Source organism: Pseudochaenichthys georgianus, chromosome 2 (genome assembly GCF_902827115.2).
Source record: "Pseudochaenichthys georgianus chromosome 2, fPseGeo1.2, whole genome shotgun sequence".
Classification (NCBI taxonomy): domain Eukaryota; kingdom Metazoa; phylum Chordata; class Actinopteri; order Perciformes; family Channichthyidae; genus Pseudochaenichthys; species Pseudochaenichthys georgianus.
The window spans coordinates 8,470,562-8,497,467 of record NC_047504.1 but is presented as its reverse complement, the minus strand read 5'-3'; the positions used below and the strand labels follow the sequence as shown (position 1 = coordinate 8,497,467).

Below are 26,906 nucleotides of genomic sequence, written 5' to 3'. Positions count from 1 at the left end.
TAAATGTATTTTAATGTCAGCTCGCTCAACTGATGTAGGATGTAGGAAAGTGCCATTACATGTGACTTCCTGCAGATACAAATCAAACCAAACAATATAATATATATACACTGTAGTTTTTACAATACAACTTTTGATGACTCAAGCAAATTATACTTAACAATGATAATCATACTTTACAATATTTGGTGTAAATAATGTCTCTGTATTCAAAGTGCAGCACAGAGGCTCAGGAGGGAATGCTAGGAGACATGTTTAGGAGACGATTGCACATGTAGATCAGAAGCAACATGTGTGTTATTATTCTCTGCAGTGTGCTTAGGTGTCTGTATGTGAACACACCCGGGATAGTATTAGGGGAAGGTGTTGCTTGAAAAACACCGTTGCTTCTATAGTAGTCGGGTGCTTTTCATCCACACATTGGGTAACTCCCATACGCACCCTTTTACATCCTTTATGCTGTTGTTTATCCCAGAGAGGGGGAGGAAGAGAAATCTCCCCCCCAGCTGCTCAGCAGAGGGGAGATGTGAGAGCAAAGGGTGTGAAGCAGCACGCACGCTTGCAATATTTCATCCAACCACATTCGATATTTGAATGAATGAATGATTAAGCAGGCACTTATTATTGGTATTGAGGCAGTACATTGGCTGTGCTAATGTAGCATAACATTGTGATAGGAACTCTTTTTTTAGCTGAAATGTTTATTATTTATATTCAACGGTTTTCACTCTATGTATTCAGCTTCTACTCGAGATCTCCCTTTCCTTAGTGTACCCTTATTGCAGTTGAGGAAAGTAACTAAGTATATTTTACTCTACCTGAGTATTTTCATTGTATACTACTTCATACTTCTACTCGAGGACATCTTGGAAGCCAATGTTATATTTTGTAATGTATAGTTTGTTTATCACACTTATTTCCCAGTTTCTTTTTATTCAGATGTGGACACACAATACTTTAGAATTACTTTTTAAAATATAATCATTTTTAAAGGATTGAACCATCCAACGTTATATTTAAGTAGCAAATTATTTTTTTAACAGAACATTTTGTTAAAAAAAAAAACATTAAATATGACCAAAGTCACTCATGTCATGTGTGTGTGTTGTTTTGACCTCCCTACTTTGTATTCATTCACACACACTCATGATTTGGAAATGCCCAGTTGCTCTCGCTGTCCATCTGCAATGGAGCGTGAGGGGCGGCTCCTGAGCTTTGCTGATTGGAGCCAGCACAGTTTTTAAGTATTACTCTTGCCCGAGCCAGATTACATTTCGATGCACAAATTATATCTCGCATAGCTGAAAGTGATGTAACTGCGAAAAAGGGAAACTCCCAAACCGGGGTCTTTTTGAATAATGCATGTTTATGGCTTGAATATTTGGTTTAATAACTTATTAACTCATCCCACTGAATCCACAAACACACATCATCTCAGGAGATTTTAATTCACGGCATGGATCGAGTACATTTACAAGACGTATGTTGCATGTCTCTGGGGGCAGACAAGTTAAACATTCAACTGTTTGCATTTGAACTGGTGTACGCAGAGCACATGGAGCCCATTGTGGCAACACGCGCACAATGACTCGGGAAGAAGACAATAAGCGTTCGGAGGTCGTTTGGTTTCTGAGGGTCTTTTCAACCATCGGCACCGACGTGAAATTCCCAAGGGGAGAAGCGCTCGCCATTTGTCAGGTTCCAGATATTTTGTTTGCCGTTCAGAGCAAGACATGTCCGCTCAAGAACACGGGAAGTTGTGTGCATGTCTGAGGAGCAAACATACATCTACCCTGGATTCTGGTTTAGGGCTGCTTTGTGACTAAATGTCGTGAGGAGCCCACTTTACCTCCAGCTGCTTTGTCGGCTTCTCCTTCAGAGCTTTTCCACGTTCCCCAGTCTGACCTAACAACCCGGCGTGTTTCGCAGCTGCATTCAGAGACCCAAATGCTTTCAAGAAATCCTTTCTCCGGCATATTTGAACAACCTACAGCTGGCGAGCACAACCGAGGCTAACGTTGGTTTCTGTGGAAGCCTCAGTCCTTCGTTTCCAGAAGAATCACACATACCATATTGACACCGTGAATTGGAGAAATATGCAGATGTTCAACAATAGAAGTGGAATAATGACATATGCCCCGAAAAGCTGTTTGAAAGAAAATCTCAAAGGGAAAATCATTTAAGAAGTAAAAAGGAATGGAAAGTGTTTCAACTTGAGCAAAACATCTTGTTTTTTCTACAACCAAAGAAAGAAATATTCATGTTTTCTCTGCTACATTCAGAGATATTATCAAAAGGTTGTGTTTTTGGCTCGGTTTTGCGTTTGTTTTGTCTGTCAGCGGCATAAAAGAAAAACTACTTGTTGAAAGGGTGTAGCTTGAGGAAACACCTGTTACTGATCAGAATCACGTGTGTGCACAGCAAATGTTTCATTTACATAAAAGTGGCTGCCTTTACGTGTACTATAATTTCCTGCACTATACTGTCTCCCCCCTTGAAATGGAAAACCTCAGAAACAGACATGAAGCTTTAGAAGCAACAAATCTTCTTTCCATGTTTCTTCATCACGACTAAACACACAGAAGGTGAAAGATCTCAGGGAGCCGAACTTTCCGAGGTGCATGTGAACGCAGCATTGACCCTGGGTGAAGTCCTCTCTTCCGAGTGCCATTTCCAGTTCCACTACATTAAACTTTCCCAGGCCACATTCGAAAGCTCAAAACTTTTCCGTGCATTACAACCTCACTGAGAGCAACCCCCCCCAACCCCTCCTTCCCCATCCCTGAACAGTTTTAATTTCAGCTGCTGGCTGCTCAACAGACATCAAACACTCTGCTGTCCAAAAAGTAAAACATGACAAATTATATATTTTTTCAGAAAGCTATACCAATTTTCTCTAATCTCATATGGCTTTTGTGTATTCCATGACTGGAAAGTACTCGGGACATGTGGCAACCCTGGCTTTATTGTGCTCCATTGACTGAGCTGTTGGAGGATACATTGAAACATCTCTCGTGCAATGGGTGGCTCTCTGCTCAGATGCTGCATTTCATTTGAATTTAGGATATCACACCTGATGAATGTAGAAGTTTGAGGCAGGCAGTACGGTATTACTTCACCTCCTCTCTTTTTTATTAGCATACGCCTTATTTCAGTTCTACCACAGTACGGGGAGTTCTGGCTTTTAATGAATATGAAATATTCATTCCCATTGTCCTTCCTGAAAGCATTGTAACAAGGATTGCAAATGGAGCATACCTGCCGTGTGCCATAATACGGAGTGTGCGTGTGTGTGTGTCTGTTAGCAAAAGGGAAACTGTGTGTATAATTTGTGCACACGTGTTATTGTCTAACTTATTAATGCCAAGCAGATGCTTCATGCAGTAGAGATGTGCTGCAGCAGGAGCCTTTGTATCGACACATGCTCAGTTATTTTCACGAGCAGAAGAATAAAGCTTATTGGTTTGATTAGGGACCAAGCATGTGGGCAGTAGTTTGGACTTTTTTTGGAAGGCTATTAACTTGGTGATGGATACCGTACAAATTGTGTTTTTGTGTTTATTAGGACTATAATGTTGTAAATAAACTTAAATATGTGACACTATTGGGTTACCAAGACATTGATGCATTACTAAAATCAAACCATATTATGAGTACCTCACAGTTACTTCCATGTTCCTCCATTGTAAAGGAGTGGATGCCAAAGACACAGAAAAAATACCCTTATAATGTTTAGGTTTTTTGTTATTTTTGGCGAAGCTACTATTACATTTGCCTCGACTTAAACCAACCTATATTCTGTCTAATTGAATATAATATCAAACATGTGAATCTACTGCTTTCTTACGTCCCTAACTGTTACTGATAATGCTTTGTAAAACTCTACAGACCATGCTGACAGCGATGTTCAAAACAGCCCACAGAATTCCCCTGAGATGTAATCCTTCTTCACAAAGAGCAGGGTTGTATAGAGATGTTTTGTTTAAACAAATGATGTTATAATGCTATCCACACCGAGTCCAAACTAGTGGGAGTCTCTGCATGAATGTGGCTCCTGCATGCCAGGCCTCACCCCCCCCGTGGATTTATTTATATTTATGCAGCGTGTCCTCAGTTCCAACAATCACAATGGCCCCAGCACCGATGCTTCCCCAGCCCTGAATGTTAATGACACAGTGAAATGCAGTGGCCCTGAACAACAAAACATCACGGTATAAACGTTGTCCCTCTGAGTAGGTCAAGCGTCACACAACGAGGGAAGTTTGGGAGATTCAAAAGTTAGTGTGGAGGTTGAAAAATCTATTTCGACTTCTGGCATTGTTCTGATTAATTCAGCGTCTGTTTGTATTTGGATTATCTTCCGTTACCTTCGCCATCTTCCGAGATAGCATGCTGCAAGGTTACCTCATCATATGGTGCTGCAGAGCTTTTGAGGCTCGAGGTATGTTTGCACGCACAAGTAATGAGTAAACAAAGACAGGCGAGGAGGAAGCGATAACAAAGTAGAACGGAAAATAAATGCCAGCTGTCCGCATTAACATGGAGATAATAATAAAAGGGGCTTGGCAACAAACACTTCAATCAGCTGCATTAGAATATTCACCGCAGCGCTTCACAACCCTATAGCTCGGATAGTCGCCAAGATTTTTACTATAGACAAGCTATTATATTTACACCCATAACCTGCAAAAAAGAGCTTTTTTAAATTCCACCCCAGCAGCTGCACAACCTGAAGTAATGAGGATTTTAATCTACCAGTGACCTTGAAATGTACCGCTCTGTGAAGTATTGATGAAACCATAAGGCTTCTAGAAAAACGGTAACATAAAATACTGTTCACCAGCATTGGGTTTCAGCTAATTCTAATCTTTAGTTAAATACGATTTTGTAGACACACCATTTGTAATATACTATGTGGGTGTTACATTTTGTATGTGTCCAGGATTTAGCCTGCCTCTCGCCCCAATGTCAGATGGGATTGACTCAGCCCACTCGAGATGATAAGTAGGGAATGAAGTGAATGGATGGATGTCAAAGCAAAAGAAAATCACGCCTTAGCGGACAAGTCATCATTTAAACACTGTCCACCCCTACTTGTCCTCTCATCTCAAGCAATAACACACCACAGCAAGACAGTGACTACATCCCCAATAGTGGAGATCATCCTTTCTTCCTCTACATCCTTTTAAATCTCCCCTACGGCATAGGGCTGTATGTGCTTGCATGCAATCGCCTTTTAACACTTCAGCATTCCTGGTAACATCAGAAGGATGAATCGCATCCACCCAGCAGGAGATAACTATACGTATGAACGCACTAAGAGCGTTTCGCCAGCCATATCAAATAAACGCCAGCTTAATTAATTAGTATCATTATTTTTTACGGGGAGAAGGAGTTAAGTAAGGGCTGAGTCTGCATACAAAAGGCCGATGAGTAAGAAGAAAGAGGGTTAGTTGTGTTTATAATGCCGCCTGTGCTTTGTGATGATAGTGAGCTTCTTCTTCTTACAGCCTCCCTCACGCCGGAGCCTCTCGGCGGACTATAATCACCACATTTGTTGGGTGCAAGGACTCTGAGAAACAGTTAATGACCCTGTAAACAAGCAGGCGCTGCATGCCTAGCTAGCACATTGCTAAATGTCAAGAGAGAGGGAGGAAACAAAAGAGTGCCCTGGTGGAAAAGACTTCCAGATACTATCATTCTCACATTGTTATGGGTCAACAGGGGGCGGGGTCCACTCAAATCCATACGTTAGCGGGGTCAAGGTTTAGGGTCATTTGTGCGTACACACGGAGATATGTATTGATAAGTCAATATCTTTACCAGCAACCCACCAATCTACTGAAAGCAGTAAAATAATTCAATCAGCAGCCACACATTTAACAGGGGTCAAAAGGCACTTCAGGATCCTCTGAAAACATTGGAGATTTGAATTGCGTCAGGGTGGGATTGTGGATATTATCAACAGGTCCACATTTATACTCAACAATCTTTTTTCAGCAACTATAAATGTAAGGAATGCACCTTATGAAATGAGATACATTTACGATTGGGAGCAAAGAAGATTTATAAATATATATGTCTTTATCAAAAAACATTTATAATACTGCTGATAGACATACATCTTTAAAAACGTTTGCAAACAATACCTAGCTCTCACTTTTTTTTGGGGACTATATTGTGTTTTGTCATCACAACGTAATTGGTGTAATCTTTGGCATTGGTGCTTTGAATAATTGTCTTTTCTCTTCCACAGTGCTGAGATGTGTAGTACCACAAGGCTCTTAGCTAGGTCCCTTGCTTCTTTGTGGTTATCTGCGTCGTCACTTTCTTTTTTTATTTAAATTAAATGAGGCGTTTACAGAGCCCTTCAAAATCCCTATTTCAAATTCTGTATTTTGTCCCCTCTTCTTTTTAATGATAGAAGTCGTGGTGGGTTGTGAAAACACATCAATGAGTTAAAGAAAAACAAAAGTACTCGTGTGAAACAGCATTTAAAATGTTTCTATCAGAATGAACTGACAGCATTATCTGCTGGCCAGAGAATGGGGAGTGGTTTTCCTTCTGAAGAAGCTGTGAAGTTTCCACAAGGCTTCACCAAACGAATGACATATTTTATTAATTGATTTGCTCGATTTCCCTCTTGTCCTCTTTTCCATATTAGCATCAATTACTTTTTTTCGTTTCTGAGGCATGCTGCATATCAACTACATTGGGTGCACAGACGTGGCCACACACACACACACACACACACACACACACACACACACACACACACACACCTCATCATCCAATCAATGGAGCGTTAACAGTTTGTCCTGTTCTCTGGTCGTTAGCCCGCCGAAGCAAGTGGGTTTTTTAACCTAAATCATACCCAACTGTGGCTGTTTTTGTTTTGATTTGTGATTTTCTCAGCGAGAGTCTGAGCCGGCAGCGTGAGCAGTAGCCCTGGAGGCAGATGATGTTCTTGGGGGTCATTAATTAACTCATCCAGAGCCTTTATTAGCTCCTTAATGGATCTGGTTAGAGCATATCAGGGCTTTGATTACCTCCCGTTGGCTATGCTGAGACGGTTGACTCGTTGCGTGTGTGTGTGTGTGTGTGTGTGTGTGTGTGTGTGTGTGTGTGTGTGTGTGTGTGTGTGTGTGTGTGTGTGTGTGTGTGTGTGTGTGTGTGTGTGTGTGTGTGTGTGTGTGTGTGTGTGTGTGTGTGTGTGTGTATGTGTGTGTGTATGCAGGGGCGTTTCCTAGTGTGTGTTTGTTTCGATGCGTCTTATTGAGGCTGGAAAGAGGAAGCAGGAAGTGAAGACAGGTGAACTCGTCTCCTACAGTGTTGACGTTGATCATTACACAGTAGAGGGTGCTTGTTGGTTTCTCCCTGGAGAACAACGCAGAGGTAAACCAAAGTGCGAGCAGATGCAATGCATTGATGCTCACAAAGGTTTCATTGTGTTTTCCTCTGTTTACCAATCGCCCAAAGAGAAGTCCTGCCCCATGCACTGTACACGTATCTAGCATAGTGCAGCTATGGATTGACATTTACAATACGGGGATCCCGGTGTGTGTGTGTGTGTGTGTGTGTGTGTGTGTGTGTGTGTGTGTGTGTGTGTGTGTGTGTGTGTGTGTGTGTGTGTGTGTGTGTGTGTGTGTGTGTGTGTGTGTGTGTGTGTGTGTGTGTGTGTGTGTGTGTGTGTGTGTGTGTGTGTGTGTGTGTGTGTGTGTGTAACGTAAGCCTCCAGACCTTTTCATGCATGTGGTGAATGTTCTTAATTGACCCTTTTCTCACTCACACACATCCAACTCCAACTCAGCAGCGTTTCTACGATATCAAACACATGTCGTTCTCCCTCACCGTCTAGCTCAGTTCCTCGGCGAGTCTGCACACGTTCACCCTCGAGGCTTTTATTTTATACCAAGTGCTAACTGAAAGCTCCTACACAGGCGTGCCGTATTGATCTGGGTCTTCGAATGCGCGGGAGAGATGAGAGGGGGCCGGATGATTGATTAAGAAGACGTGTTGTGGAGAAGAAGAGTCCTTACAGCGCTGGCACATGCACGCAATTGGGAAGTTGGGAGAGCTGGTTGAGTGGCTGTGTGGGAAGTAAATGAGGCTTGTTTGATGGATGTATAGGAGATGGGGGGGGGGGCATGAGCGTGCTTTGGGAGATATTTGCATATTCATTTGAATCACAAGTATTGGTGGGTTCAGCTCCGTACTTACAGAAACACGGGGAGATTTGTGAATTGGAAGAACATGAGGAAAACATGAAGAAAACATTTTTATTTATTGGAAACATTTCCGATCTTAACATTTATTAGGCTAATTTTATTATATGTACAGCACTTTGGCTCGACCAAAAATCGTTTATAAATGTGCTATATAAATAAAACTTGATTTGATTTGATTATAAGCTTATATGTGAGTAAGGGGTGCTCACATGTGGCAAATCAATACGTGTTTTTTCCCCTTAGAGCCATAATTCAGGGCAAATTGGGTGCAGTCAAGGTGACATCTGCTCAGTCTCTTTCCCCTCCTGCCGCTGACTTCCCTCCATTAACTCACTTGTGATATTTGCAGCTAGTGCCCACTTGTGTGATGTGGTTCCGGTAATTGGCAGCATGGCCCAAGTGCCTGTTAAGACTGCAAGTGCGTGGATAACTTTTTTTCTGCAAGACACTGAAACACACTCGGTTAATGGCCTCAAACTGTCGCTCGTGTGAACACAGTACTCTAGAAATAACAGCACTGCAAGTACAATTAAAGTAAAGTAAAATAACAGTCAGGGGCCTTATATTTATATATTTCAGTATATGCATAGATTTTAATACAAAATAGGAGACTCACATGACATGTTATTATTTTAACTAGTTTTTGAGAGTTCCGCTTTATGAAAGAAATGGCTTAAATTGTCAAAATAAATTAAATCTATTAACTGAAACCTACATTTGTTTATAATGATGAGTAAATTGAATATTTTGGGTCGTTGAAAAGAAAAACATATTTTAGTTTTAAATAGATGCATGATTTGTATTATTAGTTGCCATATGCCTTTGTTTCCAAACTTCTCTACTTGTTCAAAAGTATGCACTGACTTTGTATCCGCCCCACTTGCTCCTAGAAAAGAAGTCAAAAGCCAGCCCTGTGTAAATGTCAAAGTGAAAACCCGCTCCATGACAGCGAGATACTGACCTCAGCGGCACAAAGAGCAATAGGCAGGTTTGATGCCTACATGCTGGTGCACATGCCGGCGAAGCTGCCATCAGAGGCTCACGGTAAAATAATTACACCAAAGACATAAATCCCCAAATGAGCAATTTAGCAGAAATCCTTTGCGGAGTTAATTATGTCCATTCAAGAGTCTTTCTGCGTGACCTTTCCTCACATGGGGAATGACACGCAGCTTTGCTCTCCTCACAAAGTTTATCTTCCTATCAAGAGAGCGTTTCCGTTTAATTCCACTTCTTTCCCACTCTAACCTTTGATACAGTGGTTCACTATGCAAATGATCATCTTCATATTGTTAGTGAGGTGAATTAGCATTTGCTTCTTTGCCACATTATCTCACTTTGGGTTTACATAAACGTTCATTGTCAGTGTTGCTTTGAATTATGCATGAAGTCCTTCCCCCGGCTGAATCCTGGAGCTTGAGATCAGCATATTTTAGATATGGACCATTTTTACCCGCACATTAGGCATGAATATGTATCCTTCATTTTGAAACTGTGATAGTAACACCTTTTGGGTTTGCGCGGCCTAAACACGGATCAAAGGAAATGTGCAAAATGCATGAGGAAAGCAGATGCTCTGACACCGTTTCAGAACCTGCATGGCCCATTGGTGGCCACCGGTTAAAAGTAGCTTTTGTAATGCATCATTCTTGCTTTAAAGGTGGGGTAGGTAAGTTTCAGAAACCGGCTCGAGATACACTTTTTGTTATATTCCATGGAATGCTCTTAACATCCCGATAGCAATGAATATCTTAAGTGCGTTGACAAAAAATCCATAAAAAAATGTCATCTGTAGAAGCTGTAATACTGTAAAAAGTACAACCAATGGATGGCCTACCTGCCTGTCAGCCTTCCATCGGGGCACAAACTTATCTCGTGCCCTCATTGGTCATGTGCGCGTTCGTGTGTGTTGGAGGAGGGGCTCTATAAGGAAGTGGCAGATTTTCTCCGGTTGTGTATTTTCAAATTCTAGCGCACTCGAGCTGGTTTCTCAAACTTACCTACCCCACCTTTAAAAGGCCATTTTTGTTTCCATATCTTCCTAAAGATGATTACAGTTGTCTGGTTTGTATGCTAACCAAATGCAAACAAGTACAAACAAATAAGATGAAGAAATAGTCAAAAATATATAATATTGTAAGAGCTGTTTGAAATCTATTTTTTTAAATAACCAAACTGTATTTTTAATATGTTGAAATCAATAACAGTATGTCCCCCGTGCGCACTGAGGTCACATGGTTTTAAATAAGCTTCACACATATATTTTCTCATGAGGTTTGCTGGTTGAGAGGTGAGTTTTATTCCCACTCTGCTTTCAAAAGATGAGGAGATTCATATTAAAAAGTATCATTTGATTAGTAAATGCATCCAGTAGAGAAATGTGGCTTAGTGAATCAAAGTCTGAGTGTGCATACTTTCTATTACTTCAAATGTAATTCAAACGTTAAGAAGCGCCGGGAATAAAAGCCATTTGCAAGCCGTGTCACAGCAGGGGATCATTTCAAAGCAATCATCCCACAATTAACCGTCATAATGCTAACTTAATGTATGTTCATATATGAACGTTTAAAGTAATGTATCTTTTTTAGAAATCTAAGAGTGCATTAAATGATAGAATGTAAATAAAGAAGACAAGGAAGGACAAATCATCCGTTCTGAAGCTGCTTTTCAACATGAATGGAATATTGCTTGTAAGTAAGTAAATGCCCTGCTCACACTAATTGCATTCATGCTATCAACTATTATACAAGTGGTGTCTATATGTGGAGATTGTCCTATCATCCATTTGATCATAAATGTGTGTTTGCAACCAGTGTTGTATCGTGCAATATCCCCAATTCAAATGGAAACATCCCATTCGCTTTTTCTCGACGTCTTGGATTAAAATACTGAATAGTACGTGGGTGGGAGCTGATGACTTCACTTAATTACAAAAGGGATCGATGGCACATATGTCATCTTGTCTAGCAGCTTCGACACCCCCAATCAGCGTAATGTGAACTCCCAAAAATCCAAAAGGTGAGCCTCATCATTTCAAGGTGTCATCAAATTCCAATCAGCGGTGTCTGAGATATCTGATCTATAGTCCAAATAAGCACCCGTTGTTACAGAGCAGCCATTCCCCTCGCTTGTACTCACATCCATCTTTTCTGAGCAGCAGGCACATGTGCACGCCCAGGCTGCCCTTTGTAATTCTGCTTCCCAGGCCTCCATGAAAACCACAGATCAGAAAAAGCTATTCGGCTCAAATGCGACCTCGTGAAGCATCTTTGTTACTATTAGTGCAATTTACTGTGGGGTACAATCAAAGAAATTGACCATTTATAACAGGAAGTGTTCTAAGAGGGGGAAGATGGGTGATAATAGCATGATAAATGGACTGTACTTATATAGCGCTTTATCCCGTCTTTAAGACCCCTCAAAGCGCTTTGCATACTACATGTCGTTCACCCATTCAAACAGAGCAGTGTATGTTACTCTAGGAACTAACACGCATACACACTCACACACCGTTGACCATCGGGAGCAACTCAGGGTTAAGTATCTTGCCCAAGGATACATCGACATGTTGACTGCATGGGCTGGGATCGAACCCGCAACCTTCTGGTGGAAAGACGACCGCACTCCCTCGCAGCCACCTGATGATGCTGTTGGGGAAAACAAAATGGATACACTGGAATGAAGTGATTGTGTATTATCTCTAGACCTAGTTTTAATAATGTACGCTTTTGAGATGGGAGATGTGAAAAGATACTAAGGCCCCGAGGCTTTTCACATGTTGTTGCCGGATGCATAACTTGTGGAATTGTGGTAAAGAAGTGCACTTCTCAGAACAACATATACATCGTCTCCCTGACATTAAATATTCAGTTTGAGTCCGTCAGTATGTTTCTCAGCCCGGTGTGAATGAGGAGCTGGGTGGGAATATTCCATTGGAATCATGGATGCTACAGAATTTGAAATCAAAGCTGTGAAGCATTGCCCTGCCACTTGAGCATTTCTCTCCCTTATCTCCGCTGTCTTCACCACTGGCGGGCAGACAGGACTGTAAATGGCATCCCGCCCCCTCAAAATGAGTGTTGTATCTGTAACTTGGCGGCGCTATAGCTTTTCCCTATAGCATCCACTAAACATAGAAACCTCCCAGAGAGACTCACTCGGTGCCAGGCTCTGCCCTTTTATCAGTTTCCCAGAGTCTGGCAGTGTGCACAAGCAGGTCTAGGTGAGGCAAATGAATTCTACATTCTGGCTGTCAGCCTAACCAAAGCAGCAGCTAATACCAAAGACCTCAGCTGCAGTTCACTACTGAATGAGTTATAAGCTTTGGAAGCAAAGGTCTGAGGCATTTCCTGACAAGGTGACTTACGATTAACGAGAAACTAACACAGTGGGGTGTAACATACTCCTTAGAATGGACAAATTACATTTTAAATTCCTTCAATACCTAAATAAGCATCCTTACCATGGGTTCAGAAAATACATATGTGTGGTGATAAGATGAATATTGAGAGATGTTGAACTTTTCTCTAATAAGTTGTACCACTTTTGGCCTTGAACAACCCTTTTTTTAATCCATTTGAGAAGTTTAAAATCTCAATAGGGTTCATAACCCCCCGTGTGAGGCCATGCCACTTATAAAGGTAACAAATTAATTATTGATTTGCTCCCTTTGGAAGTTCTATCAGAGAATTAAAACCTCATTTTATACAAATCCATTTGAAATTGCCAGGGCCCAGGTGGACAGATGTATCCGTCCCGCCCAATTACATTACAATCCTCCCTGTGCCCTGCTCTCTCTTCACTTCACTCTGGGACATGCAGCACAGCATGTGCTTCTTCTGAGCTATTACGCAACGTTTCAAGTTTTAAATTCAGTAATGGGCATATCGCTATCGAGCACACTTCCTCTGCCTGCTTCAGCCTCATGAAGCTATGCAGTAAATGAGCTGCTTCAAACGATTACACAACGCTTCGAATGATGTTATTCCTCGCGTCATTCCGTTGACGTTTATCTTTCAAAACATATTAATAGAACAGCGCTGTAAGCTTGATCTTTAATACATTGGAGAACCATTAAACAGCTGTGAGTTTGTGACAGCGAAATGATTTGAAGTGACGTTAGAATATGCAAAGTTACTCTTTCTTGCATTCAAAGCTATCACTTTGTTTTTGCCTACAATTACTTTTGAAGCCAAGATGTCTCCATTGTGTTTTTTTAGCAGTACCCTAAAATGATTTCATTACACAAGTTGTCATGTTTTAAATGTGGCTACTAAAGTGCTCCGGTTAAAGCAGTAGGAGGAGAAAGACCTTGCCTTAAGGCAGTGCTTCTCAAAGTGTGGTCCGCCCCCTAGTGGTCCGTGAGTATATTGGTAAAATTTCACATTTGAAATAAATAAATACATTTAAGTTTTCCGCACTCTCGCGGGAATATCTCCGCAATGGAGCGAGCTTAAGTTTCACTTTTGATTGAATGATATAGCCCAGATAAACACATTCATCACACATGTTGCCACTTGTTTGTACCATTTTCAGGCGATTTGTAAAAAACTATGAGTTTTGGGATATTTGTGGATTTAGGTGGTCCGCGAGTGTTTTTTTATTGGTTAAGTGGTCCTTGGTATGAATACGTTTGAGAAACACTGCCTTAAGGGATACAAGAAAGCCTTATTGATTTAATTTCCCCTGAGATCCTCATAAGTATTTCCTGGATTGAAATCCATAGCCATCAATGCACAAGTGTCACAGCCTCAAGGCCGAGCCAATGTTAATTTGAACGGGTGGACAGTCAGATGAGCGGCGAAGCCAGTCCGCTGATCGCCAGTGATGGAAAAAAGTTGGATTTGTGAACTATTTCATTGTTTCGTCCCAGCTGGTGTTGGAAGACAGTCCGAGAGTCGTTCGTTCATTCTGTCTCATTCACAGTTTGACAAACATGTGGCTTAACCCAGTCAATACGCAATTACCCATAGCCAAGTGCTTACAATGGTCCAAAGCTACACAGAATTGAATTTGATAGTGATTCATTATTCATGAGCCATGCAACATTTATATCCTGATAATGATAAATAATTCAAGCCAAGACGATCAATTATGTATAGATTTGGCATAACTAAATGCAACGTTTCGATAGCCTTTATCCACATGGAGCCTGAAGGAAAACGCACTAATTAAGAGACAGTGCAGATTCTGTTTGTGTTGAGGATTTAAACAAGCATACAGTCGATGGTAACTAATTTGACTTGGTAGATCGAAGCGACTGAATCTATCCGTCAGTCCTGGCTTGCTCTCGCCATTGGCTTTGCAGCTGGATCCGTTCAGAAAGTCCCACCTTCTGTGAACGCTGCGTGCCGCTGCAATTTAGAACTTCATTATGGCTCATCACTGATATTAATTATGCGGAAAATCTCATTTTATTCACTACAACCATCAGAAGGCGTGATGTGCCGAAAGATCTGAGTTGCAGAACCGCATTATAAAGTACACACATGTGCAGCAAAACATGTCTCTGCACCGCTAGCTACACTGAGCTGCTCTGCTAATAAAGCTGGGAAGTGCAATTATTGAAATACTTGTAATATGTTTGTCATCTATTTGCATTTAATCCAATGCCCTGCACTTTATAAATAATGGTTTCCACATACTGTCCTATTTGTGCTGTCTCATTGCTTTTTATAGAGCCAAAACAAACAAATATATACCCTGAAGCAACCTACCAAATGTAATGCATTAATGTCTGTTTACAGAAAGGAATACATTATATTTACAAAGCAAGATAAATATTGTGCATCCACGTTTGTCGCCCCACATTTTATCTTGGCTCTCTTTCTGTCATCCAACTTTCAATTTATAAAGATCTGATTTGGCAACCTGGTGCCTTTAAGCAATTAGTCAATCATTAAGCACATTAGCACCAAATCACTCACGGATAAGCAACATGGCCACAGCGTCGTTAGAGCACCGATAACAACAGAGGAATGCAAACACTTGTAAATTGCACTTGACACCTGCAACCTCTTGTGCTATGTCATGTGTTGTGTTTTTATGAGAGCACACGGCCATGTATCGTTGGCAAGCTAACAAATCAGTGGCAGTTATGCTAGAGGGTTTCTAGCTTTGTGAATAATCCTTAGTATGAAGACAGAAAAGCCTTCCAGTTCCTATATGTTTAAGAACAACCTGATCCCATGAAACTGGAAGCATACCAAGCTCACAAAAGCTTACAGTATGTTGGAATTTCCTCTGTGTTCTGTAAGAATCCAAAGTGCGCCATGCTAACACTGACGTTCCTGTAGTTGTTAGATTTGAGTTCATGGACGTGTTTATCCAGTGGGGTAAGTAGGTCATTATGTGTATTCATGCTGCATGCGTCGTCACTCATATTTCGCCTGCAAACACATTAGTGTCAACTTAGAGTCTTTACCCAGAGTCACACCGTACAATACAAACTACACACTGTACCTGTCAGCTATGCTAGTGTAAACAGGGCAGGGTTTCAGGCATGGATGCTTTTGCTTTTAATATGTGTCTTGGTGAGGAAATGAATCACACCTAACAAGCACACCTTATTTTGCAATGCAGATGGTTGGATCTGCCAATTTAACATTTATCTTGCCATGGCAGTTGTATAATTAACTCTCGAGTACAATTCACTGTGATTGACGAACAAGTTCAAATCCTCCCTCGTGTGCCCTGGTATCACCATTCACCCGTTAACATTATTGTTATAGAATGACAGTATTTCTGCCTTAATCAATATGTTTATGGATGTAATTTTACATTATAAGCAGTGAGTATGATAAATCATTTCCTGTATGAAAGCATAACCTGCCCAGGGCAATCTTTATATTGAATTATTGATTTACCTCAGCGCTCTGCAATGCAGCACGGGAACCAGAGTTATAGCACGTCATAACAGTGATCACTAAATATAGCAGTGTTTATTTTAAGCCATAACAGGGTTACTTGACCCGGCCCAGCAGTAAGCAACGCTTCATTGGAGGTCAGAGCTGTTCCATTCTTGTGTCAAGCTGTTTTCAAAAATAAATGACTATATTCTAAATATGATATTTCACATAAGGAATCCTTTAGATCTCCTCAAGACAATGATTAGTACAAACAGTTGATCAACATTATGTTTGCAATTTGCATATTACAATGACCTTATCACATTATCAATGATGAAGCACTTCCCAAGCTCTATTTGCACAGATGGTTCCATTTTAGAGCTTTTCATTTGAGTTACAGTATGATATACGACATTTATAATTTAGAACTGCTAACATACTTAATGTTATCTTGTATTTATCTAACTATGTTTTGATAATGGAGACACTGATTACAATATTGCAATTTGGATTTACTTAAAGGTGGGGTAGGTAAGTTTCAGAAACCGGCTCGAGATACACTTTTTGTTATATTCCATGGAATGCTCTTAATATCCCGATAGCAATGAATATCTGAAGTGCTTTGACAACAAATCCATAGAAAAAACGTCATCTTTAGAAGCCGTAACACTGTAAAAAGTACAACGCCCGGCTAAACGGATTGGATGGCCTACCTGCCTGTCAGCCTTACATCTGGGCACAAACTTATCTCGTGCCCTCATTGGTCATGTGCGCGTTCGTGTGTGTTGGAGGAGGGGCTCTATAAGGAAGTGGCAGATTTTCTCCGGTTGTGTATTTTCAAATTCTAGCGATCTCGAGCCGGTTTCTCAAACTTACCTACCCCACCTTTAAAGGTCACCTATCATGTTATTTTTAGGCAATAGCATAGAATGAAACTGTATTACAGACTCAGGGTCCAGATAAAAGACAAGGCATTACATATAATAAATTACATACAGAGCGTAAAAATAATTCATAGTTTAAGAATAATTTAAATCAGTGTCCTACAAAGAGACAACTATACCAATGTCTCCCCAGCTGTGATTGGTAGCGTGTAGCACTAAACCTTATGTTCGATAAGGCCAAGAGGATTTCATTAAGACGGCAAATACATTTATACATAAGACTTCTTAAAACAGCTTGTAGAGTATTGAGTCCTGCAGCCACAAACATTTCACTTGCACTCGACCATCAAGGTCTCTTCAGCAATATTCTCATGGCATTATTATAAGCTACTTGAAGTTTCCGTAAACTTGCTTTTCTGTAGTTTGACCACAGACGTGCCGTATAGAGCGGTGTGCAATATGCTCTGAGCAGAGACATCTCCACCACGCACCAAACTTGCGAAGAATGTTTGCTTGTGCATACATCATGCGGCATTGCCTATGAATATCTTCATCGTCTGTCATTTGATCTGTAATAAAGTGTCCAAGATATTTTAACTTATTACAGACACTAAGATTAATATCAGACAATTAAAAATCAGGACATTTAAGACATTTATCCTCTTTGGTTCTAAAGATCATGACAGCACTCTTACTGGCGTTCACACCATACACAGAGCACACAGCAAGAAGCTGCTGAAGACCAGCGCTAGATGGGCTCAGCACAACAAGATCATCTGCATACATAATATGGTTCACTAGAGTACTACCAATCATGCATCCAGTATTACAGGCTCTCAGTCGCTTGGACAGATCATCAATATGGAGGTTACAAAGAACTGGGGACATCATTCCACCTTGTCTGACACCATTGCTAACCCCAAATGGGGCTGAGACCCTATTGCCCCATTTGACTTGCATAGTCTGGTGGCCTACCAGTAGACCAGAACTCTCACAATGTTTGGGCACCCCGCTTTGACTCAGTTTAACAAATAATTTCCTATGATTAACACAATCAAAGGCTTTAAGAACACATAAGAACTGATTAGTTATATTACCTCTATATTTGTTAACCATTTCCTTTAAGGCGTATATCCACAAGTCAGTGCCATGTTTAGCCTTAAAGCCAAACTGGTTATCTGTTGAGTTAATAAAGTCATCTAATCTGTCCAGCAGAATTCTTTCTAGGACTTTTGACAGTGTGCTGGCTGACGCTATGGGCCTATAGTTATCTAGGCTTCCCACTATACCGGCTTTGTCCTTAATGACTGGCACCAACAGAACAGACAACATTGAGTCTGGTAACAAGCCACGACTCATAAAGGCAGTAAAGCAGATGAAGAGGAGCTATCTTCACACTGGCATATTTAAGATGTTCAGCAGAAATATGATCTACACCACTGGCTTTGTTGTCCGACAGCTTGTTTATAGCTTGGCACACCTCATGTGCCATTATCACCATCATTGTTATCAATATCATCTACAGTTCACTTTGGACACAGTTGAATAAGGTACTATAATGCTGTCGCCATAACTCCACAATGTTGTCTGTTCCGGATGTTCCGTCAACAGTGCATGGTAGAGATATTTTGCATGTATTAATAGCCCTCACTTCTTTCCAAAAATCCATAACATTGTTACTGAGCAGCTTCTTAGCCATGGAATCGGCCCTCGTGGCTTGCTAATTTTTACAGATGAAGCGAATAGCATACTTGTATCTTGCATTAGTAAGCTTCTTGTACTCAAATACAGACCCTTGTCTGGGTCTGCCTGCCATAGCCCATGATTTGGTGGCTTCACAGGCTTCAGCCACATACCTATTCCAACCAGGCCTGATGTTATGAGTCTTATTGTTACGTTTGTAGTAAGGCTTACTGCCTTCATACAGAGCACTTACTATATCACTGTACATGGAGCAGATATCACTCCTATGCTTTGCATCCTTACAGTTAACATCACTACACATAATTGCATCTCTAGGTAGATGAATATTAGTTAAGGATGTATCCGTCTGAGCATAATAGGATGTAATGTCTTCCTTTGTAAGGGTTGACCAGTCTAGTTTTTCTGTTTGAGCACTATTTACATTTCTGGTTAGCCCAGGTAGATGTTCGACATTTATTGACATAGCAACAGGTATATGATCAGTCGTTGCTGTCCCATACAGAATGCTCATACACTCAAGTGAAGCATGAGCATCAGCTGTACTAATACAATGATCAAGCCATGACGTAGTATGCCAGGCCTCGCTAATGTAGGTATAACTATCTGCAGGCAAAAGCACCTTGCTTGACAATATAAAATTGTTATCGTGACAGAACTGAGCCATATGCTTGGCAAATAATGAGTTCCTGTCTGAGATATCTGCATTCATATCCCCAATGACATACACACAAGAAGAAGTATTGCTTTGAATAAAGGAATTAATGAAAGCAAGCCTATTTAGATATTCATCCTCATTCTGATGACATTCATAGGGTGTATACACATTTAGAATAATAAATTCCTTGTCATTGTGAGTAAACTGTATTGCAATGCACCAGTCGGCACAAAGCCTAACCACGTTTATTGATGAATCAAGGTTCTTATTCCACAGGATAGCCACACCCCCTGATATCCTTCCTCTATTCCCATGCCAAAGTCAGTAGTAGACTCCCCAGCCCCATGGAAATTATCATTGAAAGAGTTCAGTTTTTCCAAGTCTTGCTTCGCTAAAAATGTCTCTTGCATACAGATGTGACCGGACGTCACGTCTCCTCCCTCTGTGACGCTGCTTGGCACCATGCCAGCGCACCTGCTATTTTGCGCACCTGCTATTTAAGTGGAGACAAATCTGCCCCTCCCCCTCCGCTTCTCCTTGAATGTGGCCGCGTGGATTGTTTGGCGTGGCAGCTCGCGCATCACACTCTCTACCAGACAGGTAAAACCTCTTGCATTTATGTCATCTATTCATGGGCACGAGCGACACCCGGCTTGACACTACTCTGTCTTAGCGCAGCTGACGCCCGGTGCGTTTGAGGAGGATTGGCTCCGGAGGTTCCCGGTTTTGCAGTGTTGCAACTATTGGTGAGTTGCCGTTGTCTGCCGTGTTCTCACCTTCAGCTTGGTTCCTCTGGTGTACTGACTGTTATTAATGTCACAGTGGGATTTGGCCGTGGGATTGTTGGGTCTCGCTCTCCCTTCCCTGTGGCTGCAACTGGCCGCACAGGCTGGTATGTATGAACTTCCCCATGGATAACTTTTAATGCAATAAACTTAAGTAGGCTATTCACCAGTCATTTTAAACCACTTTCCAGGGGTGCCATAAACATTCTCCCTTCCTGGTGGGCTCTGTGGCAGCGCCTAGTTGTAAAAGTTGGGACGCCGTAACCACTCTCCCCACCTCTGGTCATCATTCCCCCCCCCCCCCCCACCTCTGGTCATCATTCCCCCCCCCCCCCCCCCACCTCTGGTCATCATTCCCCCCCCCCTACCTGCTGTTTTGGCTCGGCGAGCTCTCGCACCGAGCTGTGGCGTCATCTAATTGACAGGCCCTGACTACTCCGTGTTGGACTGTCACTAGGGCCGTTTTGAGGTCACGGAATTTCAAGGACACTTATGGTTTAGTTGATTTCTTTTGATTAGCTGTTTTCTGCATCATGTTTTGAGTACATTCAGAGTATTTTGTTATTGTGTGATTTTGTTTATTTTCTTTTGTTAAATTAGTTTACTCAAGTTTTTGTTGTTTACGGTTATTTAGATTTGGTTTATTTTAGTTGTTTTCCTTTTGTTTATTCATCTCCAACCACGTTTTATCATCTTACTGATTTTTAACTGTTTCTCTTGTGCCGGACAGGTGCTGTGGGCTCGAGGCGGCAAACCCAATCCCTGGTGGTGGTGTTCCTCACGTGTCCGTTTTGTTTGATGTGCAGTGTCACGGGTGATTTTGATTTGACCCCTTCCGTTAATTGCCGCCGTGGTAAGCCCCAGCACTGTCCTTCTGCCTCCTCCCTGGAGAACTTTTATAATATTATATTGTGTATTATTAGGCAGGGTGCGAACTGGAAGGGAGCAGGGGGAGCTATGGCTCCCCTAGTGGTGACATGAGCTCCCCTGGGAACATGGTTTGTGACATTTGGGGGGAGCTCTCTAAAATACTGATATGATGACCAAATAAATTCCATTTTGGGCATGTTTTTTTTTTTTCAAAGGTGTAAAATAAGTGAAATAAAATTATATTTAGAGTTTATGATTCATGAAAAAAGTGTCGCCTGCTTGCACGCTGCCCGCAGCTCCACCCACTCACAAGCTCGTTTAGTTGGCACTGCATGTTTACCAGGCATTGTTGCTGCTGCTGACATGTCGAAAAGAAAAAAACAACGTACCTTGGGCAATTTCTTTAAAAAGACGGCCAAACAACCTGATCAAGAAGACCAACCGAATGTAGCTGGTGGTAGCATATCGTACTGCTGCTGCTACAACAGAACCGAGAGAGGAGGGAGCTAAGGTCAGTGCTAGTGCTAACTTGACAGCTACCATTAACTTGGGGTCTGAGAGACACAAGAAGACGAGCCGTTGTGTAGTGTGTGTGGCGTCGCGTCTCTCCAGGCAGTGAGAGGGTTGTGTTGTGCTATAGCTGTATTATTAATATTAATATTGTTCATGGTTGGTGCCGCTGGCTGCTCTTATCGCGTGTGTTCGGCTCTGTGTAGGCTACAGCCATAATAGGCTATAGCCCATGTGAAACAATGTAGCCTGTTTTTGAGTCATTTTAAATTGATTTCATTAAACAGTCAAACGTTACATTGGTGGTCCGTGGATTATTTATAATCAAGTTGATCGAAGTTTGCATAGCCCATACATGCTCGGGAAATCTGTTGACATGAACATGATCCATCGGGACGTTTCATGTAAATGTAGACCTGTGGCACCACCCCGTGTGCAACAGATTTTCTCTTTATAATAGGCCTATGTCTGTGCTGTTGCTATTAATGCACGGATCAGCATTTACCCCCCCCCCCCCCGCAAAAAATAATAATAATCCCGGCTCCCCTGGAGACCGTGGTATAGTTCGCACACTGTTATTAGGAATATAATTATGTGTTAATAAAATAACAATTGTTGTAATATCTTTTATACTGTCTCTGCCTGTGGTGTTCAAACGAACCTGATTGCCTTTTATGAAATTGTATAACTTTAGTTTTTAGTAATTTCCTGGGGGTGAAACTCCCCCAGGTGGCGTTGTCAGCAAACAGAGAGTACCTACATGAAACCCACACCGCCACACATAGTATGTCACAGTTCTCCAGAAGGTGGTCAACTACAATGCGGCGAGCTATATCCCCTGTGCTCTGGCCCATACGAAGGCCACGACAGTTGTACGACAAGACCCGAATAGTCATTTAGCAAGACAAGTGAGTGCCCATAGCACCAGCAGGCACGCTCATTCCCCCCGCAGTAGGTGCAGTGTTTGAGCCGATATCTCCCGCTCTGCGCGGCTCATAATATCGCCGGACAAATGCCCCTTCTGGCCAGATCTCCGGATTGTGTTCGCTGACCTCATTGCATTCAGCAGATACTTTAAATGAACCGTATCTACCGTGTATAGTGCCAATTTGTTGGCAACAGGCAACCTCACGGCCAAGTTTTTCTTTAAGATACACAGACAAAGTTTCAGCATCTAGGTCTGGTGAGAACTTGGAAGCAAAAACACTCACCAGCTTAGTCTTGATCACTTTGATGTTTCCCGCAGCTCCGGTGCCAACAATAGGCACGTTACCGGATTTATTTTTCCGCTCGGGAGCAACAGTGCGCAATCTTGGTTTATCAGCAGCCTTCTCTGAGGCATGACGTCGGCCTATTTTCACAACATGACTCCACTTTGGAGAGCCTGGCAAAAACGTTGATCCACTGGGACTATCCATTGTTGTAGCCCTCTCCACGTTCAGAGCAGAGGCCCCCGCCGCAGCCCTCACTCCGAAGCCCAAGTTTGAGGCTCCTGCCTGTGCTGCCCCCAGTGCTGTGCCGTCCAGACGGGCCCCGTCCACCGCCGCCGCATCTGAGCCATCAAGGCCCCGTGTCAGGTCAGTGGCTCCATTCTCCCAAGTAGGCTTGAGACATCCATGTTAGTAAATGTCACCGGCGGAAGTTCATCCAAGTAAAAAGAAACAAATCTGGGAGTGTTTTCTCCACACTCATGCATTACTTTAAGGCAACTTTTTATATTGTTGATGTCAATACTTTCTTCGAGGATTCTATCCACTCAGAATCAAACGTGTTTGCAGCCAACAGGACGATCTCATCCTGGCTTAATATCTTAATTTTTACAGCAAGGAAGTTAAGAAGCTCATCCTCCACAATAATTTTACCGTCAACCGTAGTGTAGATCTCAGGTTTTACCCGAGACCGACTGAGAGTCCGGCTAAAGACTGAGCAACCGAGCTTCGTGGTGCAGTGTCCGCCATGTTGCGGATCTGCGTTCTCCTCTCAGATATATACAAGGTCTCAGATATATACAAATATATAAAAAACATGTCTATGAAGTGTTTTGTTCAAAATACCAAACAGATCACCCATTCTAGCCATGCCTCATATCCCTCTAATTCACTTCCTGTTTCAAAAGTGCTGATTTTGTGTATAAAGCTTTAAAAAAATTGATTAAAAAAAAGGGGTCTGAGCTCATGCGGGACCCGGCAGCTACTGTCTAAACTAGATACTGCCGTGATGAAATGCCATATCATGGATTATCAAGGATTCTCTCTGAAACAGTCTGGAGCTCAAAGGCTTTCTCTCTTGCCGGTTACACCACAAGGTGAGTTCCTTTTTACTTCCTGCTTCTTCACACACATGCTCTCCAGTACAGGTTAGCTCTGAGTGTTAGCGATGCTAATGTAAACATGCATCGACCATATTACGTCCAAAACAGTCGGGCATTGTTTCTGATAGCAACTTTCTGACAGTGCCCTGGGTCCACATTTCCGATGACATCATATCGGATGCAAATCTGGATCAGCTCTGTTGTTCCCCGTTTTTAGAGATTTGGGTACGGAGGAAAAGAGAGAGGGTTTTCTTTTCTGACGCTGCGTGAGTTCCCGGACACACCAGGGACACATATTGATAGTCTAACGCATCCGACCTGGAAAACTTTGCAGCCAATCTTATTTGTTACAGTGTATCGTGCACCAGGTCCTTATTCAGAATTCTTATCAGAATTCTCTGAGTTTTTATCAACTTTGGTTCTTAAAACAGACAAAGTAATTATCGTAGGTGACTTTAATATTCATGTTGACGATGATAAAAATAGCCTTACTGTTGCATTTAACTCTATATTAGATTCTGTTGGTTTCTGTCAGAGTGTAAATAAACCAACCCACTGTTATAATCACACTCTCGACCTTGTTCTGACTTATGGTATTGAAATTGAGCAACTATTAGTCGAACCGCATAATCCTGCTTTATCCGACCATTTCTTAGTAACTTTTGAAGTACTGTTACTAGACTACAAAGCATTAGTCAAAAGCTCTTGCAGCAGAAACCTATCTGTTAGTGCTATAGCCACATTTAAGGAAGAGATTCAACCAATACTTAACTCGATAGCATGTCTGCATGTAGGGGAGGAAACTTATACAAAATGTACACCACCCCAAATTGATCATGTTGTTGATAGTGCTATAGATGCGCTGTGTAAGGAAATATTTGTATGTATTCGTGCAAACTGTGAAGAAGCTTGAAAATGATTTGTGTAGAAAACTGGGCTGGTTTTGGGCCTGCTAACATGTGGTTTTGTGAGGACAAAGGAAGAGGGGGAAGGTGTGGAGTTGACATAGTCATCTCAGATCCCTGTGATAAGGAAGCTGAGCCACTGGGATTGGGGACTTAAGATGTGGGGTGTTGATGATAATTTGGGCAGCCAATCACTGGTCTGGAAGGGAGGCGCAGATAACTCCTCCTTGGGTCAGCGAGGGATATAGACAGAAACCCGGCTGTGTTCGGTCTCTTTCTCCTCTGGCTGGCTGGCTGGCTGGCTGGCTGGCTGGCTCACGTGAGTATCAGGTAAATGTGGGATCCCACAGAACTGTATGTAATTTGTACTGTATTGATTGTACTTGATTGTATTGCATTGTATATTACCATTAAAGTGGATTATTGTTAAACGGTTACTTGTAGGTTCTGGGTTTCCTTCCTGTAAGATAATGGCTCGTGTAGGAACGCGAGGAGATTTAAGAAAGTGGACAAGTTGTCTACCAAATCTCCTAACAGCTGCGAATAAAATTAGACTCTGTTGCTCCTTTGAAAAAGAAGAAAATAAAACAACATAGATTAGCTCCATGGCATAATGCCGAAACCCGCAAAATAAAGCAAAAGTCTAGACAACTTGAAAGGATATGGCGTTCCACTAAACTTGAAGAATCTCGTTTAATTTGGCATATTACTCTCAATGAATATAAGAAAGCACTGCGTAAAGCGAGAGCAGCCTACTACTCTTCATTAATAGATGAGAATAAGAATAATGCAAGATTTCTTTTCAGCACTGTAGCCAGGCTGACAGAGAGCCACAGCTCGATTGAGCCTTCTATTCCCTTAGCACTCAGTAGTAATGATTTTTTATGTGCTTTTTTAACGATAAAATTGTTACTCTTAGAAACAAAATTAATGACCTCTTGCCTTCGGCCAGTATAGTGTTATCAACAGCTCCCGGAATCGTAAGTTCTAATATTACACTAGATAGTAAACTAGAATGCTTTTCAGCCATTAACCTTGAACAATTACATTCAATGATTCTCTCTTCTAAACCATCAACGTGTATGTTAGACCCAATTCCAACTAAGCTGTTGAAGGAAGTTTTTCCATTAATTAGCACTTCTTTATTAAATATTATGAATATGTCTTTATCAGGCTATGTTCCACAATCATTCAAAGTAGCAGTGATAAAACCGCTTCTTAAAAAGCACAACCTCGATCCAGAGGTTTTAGCCAACTATAGACCTATTTCTAATCTTCCGTTCCTCTCAAAAATTCTTGAGAAAGCGGTCGCAAAACAGTTGTGTGATTACTTAAAAAACAATGATTTATTTGAAGATTTTCAGTCTGGCTTTAGAACACATCATAGCACAGAGACAGCTCTGGTTAAAGTCACAAATGATATTCTAATAGCCTCAGACAAGGGACTTGTCTCTATTCTTGTTTTGCTCGATCTTAGTGCTGCATTTGATACTATCGACCATGATATCCTATTGCAAAGACTAGAGCACTTAGTTGGCATACAGGGAACTGCTTTAGGCTGGTTTAGGTCCTATCTATCTGAACGCTCTCAGTTTGTACGTGTTAACGATGAATCTTCCACGCAAACCAAAGTTAGCCATGGAGTGCCACAGGGCTCAGTGCTCGGACCTATTTTGTTCACATTATATATGCTTCCGTTAGGCAATATTATAAGGAATCATTCTGTAAACTTTCATTGTTATGCGGATGATACTCAACTATATTTATCAATCAAGCCTGATGAAATTAATCATCTAAATAAAATTCAAGACTGCCTTAAGGACTTAAAAACGTGGATGACCTTAAACTTTTTGATGTTAAACACGACCAAAACTGAAGTTATTGTACTTGGCCCGAAGAATCTACGAAACAAATTATCTAAAGACATACTAACTATGGATGGCATTAATTTGGCCTCCAGTGAGACTGTAAGGAATCTTGGTGTTATATTTGATCAGGATTTATCCTTTAACGCCCACATAAAATCAATTTCAAGGACCGCCTACTTCCATCTACGTAACATTGCAAAAATCAGGCATATCTTGCCTCAAAACGATGCAGAAAAACTAGTCCATGCATTTGTTACTTCTAGGCTGGATTATTGTAACTCTTTATTATCAGGGAGTACCAAGAATTCAATCAAGTCGCTTCAGCTGATTCAAAATGCT

At 41.6% G+C, this 26,906-nt stretch overlaps 1 long non-coding RNA gene across 1 annotated transcript; it reads left to right on the top strand.

Moving 5' to 3' along the window:
• Positions 1-19,854: 19,854 nt before the first annotated feature.
• LOC139435313 (uncharacterized) lies at positions 19,855-20,198 on the top strand. The gene is made up of 3 exons (XR_011644587.1): positions 19,855-19,918; positions 19,997-20,064; positions 20,141-20,198. It is a non-coding gene; the product is annotated as an uncharacterized lncRNA (long non-coding RNA).
• The last annotated feature ends 6,708 nt before the right edge of the window (positions 20,199-26,906 follow it).